Consider the following 7303-nt stretch of genomic DNA (forward strand, 5'->3'; position numbering starts at 1 on the left):
ACACGCCCACAAGGGACTACTTTGCTGGCCCCGTTCTTTTACCTTTTAAATGTATATGGTGGGCGTCTGCATAGCCTATGTCCTTCTGCTGCAACTGCCCTTTCCAACGCTGTATTGGGTGTTGTGATTGGTGCTGTGGTTCCTGAGATTACCCGCCTCAAAGGTTTCGACTTTTTCTTTATTATATTAGTATATATATATATATTCACTGAAAAAACCATAGGTTTCACACCAGTTATAGTTAGCTGGAAATTTTCCTGACATAAAACTATTGAAATTCCCACGTTATAGTTAGTTGAACTCACTATAACTTGCGCGCCTGCAATGCACTGCTGATGACGTCACATATTACATCACTCATGACATGGTCAGTGACATCACTCATGACATCACTGATGACACCATCCAGTGAATGTGTTTCTTTCTGAAAAACATATATATGTTTTATATATGTATTTGTAAAGTATGATGGAAGAATAAATGGTTAAATAAGTGTGTAAATGGATGTTTGTTTTTAAAAGAATTGATTGGTTAACTGCCTTATTAAGTGTATCCTAGTGAACACATATATTAGCAAGTAACTTTTAAATATTGAAATGTATGTATCAGTGTCTCACTTTGTGTATAAGTGGCTGTATGGGTTGGTCACTGACTCACTGTTTGTATGTGTTTTGAAGACAGCATATGTACAGGACTGTATGGATGGATGAGTGTGTATATGTGCATGTTAGTGAGTAAACAACTGTCTCACTATTGTCTTTTTCAGTAACGACATATGTTTTAATCTAGTATATGTGAGTATTGATTTATAAAAGTGAGTATATGTGAGAGTGAGAGATTATAAGAGTTCCTGTTTAAATAAGTATGTGTTTCTATAAGTGATTGTTTAAGAGAGTAAGTATGTGTAAGTATTCTTAGAAGTAAAGTGGTAGTGTGCGTATTGCTGTATATGCAAATAAATGGATGTTCAATAGTTTTTTTGCATGTGTGAATATGTGTGTGAGTAACTTTTGGATGACTGTCGAAGTGTAACAGGATGTATAGGTGTATCACTACATATAATGAGTGAGTATATGTATGAGTGACTATATAGAACTGTTGGTGAATGAGTGGATGTGTATATAGATGGTGGAATTACTGAATTGTTTGTTGTAACTGGTATGAGTATCTCCATTTTTTTGAAAATGTTAAATACTATTTTTGAATATGTGTTTCAAGGCTTACATTACACTGAAAGGAGGTCTCTCACTCTGTCACAAGGATGGTGTCATCAGTGATGTCATGAGTGATGTCACTGACCATGTCATGAGTGATGTAATATGTGACGTCATCAGCAGTGCATTGCAGGCGCGCAAGTTATAGTGAGTCCAACTAACTATAACGTGGGAATTTCAATGGTTTTATGTCAGTAAAATTTCCAGCTAACTATAACTGGTGTGAAACCTATGTTTTTTTCAGTGAATTTAATAGGTTTTTTAAATGCTAATTCCTAACTATAACTGGTGTGAAACCTATGTTTTTTTCAGTGAATTTCATAGGTTTTTTAAATGCTAATTCCTTTCTATATCGAGTTTCTAACCTATGTTTTTTGTTACAATTTGCTGTTTTGTGTAAGTATTAATTTGTAATTATTATTTTTTTAATCATTTTTTCTTGGGGCGCTCTGGGTGCGCGCTCCGGTAAGCTCTCCGGAAAGCGCACCCAGAGCGCTACTTTCGTTCGTGAAAAAAATATGAATGAAAAGTTAATAAAAACGCAAAACATTTCGTACCATACAAATAAAAGCAGTTTTTTTTTATAAGGAAATGAAAATGATTTTGCATTTCCGTAAAACTATGATGACGTCACTTCGGCGCGCAACGTAAGCACCCCCGGAAGCGCCTACGTTCGCGCTGCGTATGCGCCCCCGGAAGCGCCTACGTTCGCGCCGGGTATGCACCCCCGGAAGTGCCTACGTTCGTGCCGCGTATGCGCTCCGAAAGCGCCTACGTTCGCGCCGCGTATGCGCCCCGGAAGCGCTCCGGTGCGCGCAGCGTCAGCGCATCAAGTCATGTGACCTTAAAATAACACTTTTCATTGGTTGCTTACATGTTTTTTAACAAAGAATGAAATCCCCACCCATTTCCTTCACTTCTTCTTTCACTTTTGTGACTGAAAGACCTGTTTTTTGCTCCTGGATTTTTTTGGGTTTACCATGGCTGCCAGAGAATCCAGCAGTGATGAAGAACCTGAATTCATCAATGAAGAGCCCCCTCAACGAAAGGTGAAGGAACATTTTATTTGGAAATTTTTTAAAATACCACCTAACCAAAAAAAGGTGAATGCTCCAAAAGTGGAGTTCAGGATCTGCAAAGAAGTCCTGTCACGGGGTAACCCCTTAAAAAAATACTCATTTGGAAACTTCACGATGATCCTGCATGTGGAGAGGAAGCACCCCCAGAATGTTACCCGGGAAAGTGTCAGGGCTCTGGCACAAGAGGTTCCCAGTGATGGGGCCTCTACATCCACCGGAGGAGCAACTACTTCTGGGAGAGGGCAATCGCAGGAGCACGTGCCAAATATTCAACCTGCTTTTAACCATGGTGTCCTCAGATGCAGATACTGCAATCAACTCCTTACCTTTGGGGAACAAAGTGTACAGCTCATGCTTCGAGCATTGGAAAACAATCGCTGCCCTTTCCACCCCTAATTTTTTTTTGTTCTTTTTGCTCCTGTTGAGCAGTTTCGATTCCCTGTTTTTTTCCTGTTTTGAAAAAAGAAGAAAACAAAAATTTCTTTTCAGAACTACCTCCAATTCTCATCAAAGAGCTATATTCTTTAAATGAAAAAGAGTAAGTGAAATGGAGTGCATTGGTAATGGAAAGGAAAATGAGTAAGAAAGAACAGAAAGGTATGAGAGGAGAAAGGAAGTGAAGTAGGGGGACTGAAAGAAGGTGAATGTTGGGAAGAAAAGTAAGGAGAAGAAGAGTGAATATAGTGAATGTTGATATTCAAATAAAATGTTGAAAAGGAACGGGGGTGTGGAAGGGTAAGAAAAGATACATTGCTGGATTTGAAGGCTGAAGGCCTCATTTATGAAGCCATGCGTCACCTTAACACCACCAGAGCTTCACTTTTTGTGACGCATCAGTCCAGTAAAAAATGCACCTTATTTATTCATATTTACAAAGTGGGGCATCTAGGTAGATGCGTCACTTTGTAAGCCCCTGCGCCACATTATTCCTACGTCAGGTGTAATGTATGCAAAAGGGACATATTGGCGCAAGAAAGGGTCGTAGAGATGACGCAGTGAAATCTATGAGATATCACTGCGTCACTTTTATGACGCTGTTGCGTCCAAATCTTACGCCTGTTTCACAGCAGGCGTGCAGGCCCTTTCACATGGGGCTTGGCCCCATGTGAAAGGATACATTGCTGGAGTTGCTTCATTTTTGTGACACACTCCAGCAATGCTTCACTTTTGCGCTTACAGATACGTCTGAAATACTAACGTATCTAAAAGAACTTCCAACATAATACGTCATACATTTAATATGACTCATGAGTAGAAGACTGAAGGACTCATTTATGAGGCCATGCGTCACTTTAACGCCACCGATGCGTTACTTTTTGTGACGCACCAGTGCTGTAAAAAATGCACCTTATTCAGTCATATTTACAAAGTGACACATCTAGGTAGTTGCATCACTTTGTAAGCCCCTGCACCACATTATTCCTACGTCAGGTGTAATGTATGCAAAAGGGACGTATTGATGCAAGAAAGGGTCGTAGAGGTGACACAGTGAATAAACTGGAGGCCTCATTTCTGAAAAGTGACGCATCGCTGAGTGAAAACAGCGATGCGTCACTTTTCTGTGCGCACTCCTTACGACATTCCAGATGTGTCATATTTAATGTATGACGAATCATGTCGCAAGGAGTTACAGATACGTCAGTATTTCTGACGTATCTGTAAATACAAAAGTGACGCCTTGCTGGAGTGCGTCACAAAAGTAACGCAACTCCAGTAATGCGCCCTTTCACATGGGGAAAGCCCCATGTGAAAGGTCTTGCGTCAGTCTTACGCCTGCTGTGAGGCAGGCACAAGATTTTGACGCAACAGCATCCTAAAAGTGACGCAGTGAAATCGCATAGATTTCACTGCGTCACTATTACGAAGCTTTTTGCGAGGGAACGCCCCCTCTGCATACATTATACCTGACGCAGGTATAATGTGGCGCAGGGTTTTAAAAAGTGACCCATCTACCTTGATGCGTCACTTTTTAAATATAGCGCAACGAGGCGCATTTTTTTACACCGCTGGTGCGTCACAAAAAGTGACTCACAGGCGGCGCAAAACTGTCGCAAGGCACTGGCGCTTCCCGGTGCGCGTACCGGGCGCTCCCCCCGCGCAATTCGAAAAAAAATATTTTTTTTAAATGCCCCTCGGGACCCTATTTTAGCCCCCACATCAAACCTAGGGGGTCAGGAGGGGGTCTACCCTGCCCCCTTATAGTCATTTCTCCCTTTTTTTTATGTCACCTCTTGTGTCTCGATCCTACTGAGACACAAGATGGCGGCCGCTCCGGACTGTTTCGAATGTTTACAGACACCCGTGAGCCAATCAGCTTTCCGCGCGCAAGTCGCGTGTCGCGCCTGGTGCGCTTCCCGGTGCGCGCACCGGAGCGCGCCTATAGATATATATATTTTTTGGAACCTAAATTACTCAAAATCCACTGGAGCACATATCTTGAGACATAGCAAAGGCACATCGGGCTACCAGTCCATACAATTTTGCCAAGTTTGGTGGAAATCCATTCAGCCGTTCGGGCTAAAAGTGAAATCGACCGCCCTATGGAAATTAACATGGGGAAAACGTGTTTTGGGACCCCCCTTTTATCTCGGCCCCCGCTTGCCGAATCCCCCCCAAACTTTCAGGGAAGGACCGGAACGCCGCGAGGCAATTTTGAGGAAATTTTCAGTCAGATTCGTCAACCGGCGCCAAAGTTATTACAAATAGAATTTTGAGATTTAACATTAAAAAAAATCCTAACTATAACTACCTACTGGCGACCGCCAGTAGGTTATACATATATATATATATATATATATATATATATATATATATATATATATATATATATATATATATATATATATATATATATATATATATATATATATATATATATATATATATATATATATATATGTATTTCTAATAGGTAAGCAATTATATTATGGTCAATCACTATAAGGCCATGCATTGTATTTTCCTTTTAATATTGATTTCATAACTGGGTGGTTTTCTTGCAGTTAAAATAGAGAAACTGTAGCACTTGAAGTTGGATGGGGAGCCGAAGCACATGCCGAGAAGAGAATCATGTATGCTGTTGTGAACATTGACTTATAGTCATATTCTGTAATTCACAGTGTTTCTTTTGGGGTGAAGAGGAAAAATGTCAAATGATAAAAGAATATTTTATTTGAAACAAATCCTTTCATACAAATGATAAAGAAAAATGTTTGTGCCATACTACTGAATAGAGGATCTGTGAATGAAACTTTTAATTAAAGTATATGTTGTTTTGTATACCCATTCCACCTGACCAGGTTGAAGCTTTAATTAAAAAATAAAAAAGAATTACAAATTCATTTGAATGCTCCAACTGGAGAGTAAAATAAGTTTACTCAATTAGTTTCAGGCCTTAAGAAGTGGGAAATTTTTCTGCGAAACACATATTGGCTGCAGGTTGCTAAACTGACTGAAGGTTACGAAAGCTAAAGTCAGCTATGGAAGGAACTATTTAAAAATAATGTTCATGTAAAATTTATATTACAATAGTCTGTCATGTTATTTGTGTTTCATTAATATGTAATTTGATATGGGTAGATAAAAAATAGAAATTCAGACGTAAAATCAATGAACATATAAACATATTATTGATTACTTTTGAGCGCCTGACAAATATCATTACTGTTTTAATACATGGGCCAGATCGGGCAACTGGACTTTGTATGTGGCAGCTTGTACAGGGCTATTCCATCCTCATCCTATTGCCTAAACTGATTGATTTGTATAATAGCATATGGCATGCGGCAAACAATGTGCCTTGAACTTTGAAAGATGCTAAAATTTTGGAGCGCTTTTGAGCTGGTATGCAGTACAGGTCTGTAATAAGCAGAGCACGTTCGTTCATTGTGAAAGAAAAAAAAAGAAGCACAATATGGTAAAAGAAGTAAATACCACACACTGTGGGTCAGAGACTCAAGCCATTCTGTAGTGGATAGGATTCTTTTGGAGAGTATTCCACGATGAGCACATTACTTGTCTGTAAGTACTTGTTTCAATGAGAGTTACAAAAATGGAACCCTCAAACGCATGACCACAGGAGGGTGGGTGACATAGAGGCCCAAGAAGTAATGTCCTATATTAGTAATGAGACTGAAAAAAAGAAGGACCATTCTATATTCACAAAAATACACTGCACACATATTACACATTCTGAAGGGTGATTGTGGTTGCTTCAGTGAGAGTAGTCTGAAATGGAGCTCTTTGCGGTGTGATGTTAAGAATTGCAGACATAGAAAAAAAAGTGAGAAAGAAGAACTATGCTGTATTGATGGAGATATGGAAAAAGAACAACAAATATGCTGCAAGTCTGCGAGAAACACAATGCATACAGACTAAACATAATGTACATAGGACAAAGCATTAAAAAAGGAAAAAAGAAAAGGTGGGTGAACAATATACCATTTAAGAGATAATTGCACCAAAGGACTGATTTGAAAAGTTAAGGGTTACATTCAGGTATCTGGTCAGAAAGTAGAGTTTTTCAATGTTAGAGTGTTCCAATGAGTCAGATATTGAGAAAGAACAAGAAATATGCTGTCATTTTGTCAGAAGCACAATGCATACAGATTATACATATTGAACATGGGACAAAACATCAAAAAAAGGAAAAAAGAAAAGGTGGATGAACAATCTACAATGTAAGAGATAGTTGTACATAGTATTTTGCTTTGGCTTACTGAACAGATTTTGTGCGGTTACCAGATCCAGTTAAGAGTTACATTTAAATATCTGTTCAGGAAGTAGAGTGTTCAATGATATGGTGCTCTGATGAGTGCGAATGCAAGCCTCCTATTCCCTGAGCCTTCTCACGCCGTTTGAGGGTGGTCGTCTATAAGACTGAGTGGAGGTGGGCTTGGATACGGTTGGTGTGCTTTATGTTGATGGTTTATTTCGCCCCTTCAAAGATCTATGCGTGGAGTGATACCTCCCTCTGGGGCAGTTCTTAATATATGGTACCCTATTCACAGC

This window comes from Lissotriton vulgaris, chromosome 5 (genome assembly GCF_964263255.1).
Source record: "Lissotriton vulgaris chromosome 5, aLisVul1.2, whole genome shotgun sequence".
Classification (NCBI taxonomy): domain Eukaryota; kingdom Metazoa; phylum Chordata; class Amphibia; order Caudata; family Salamandridae; genus Lissotriton; species Lissotriton vulgaris.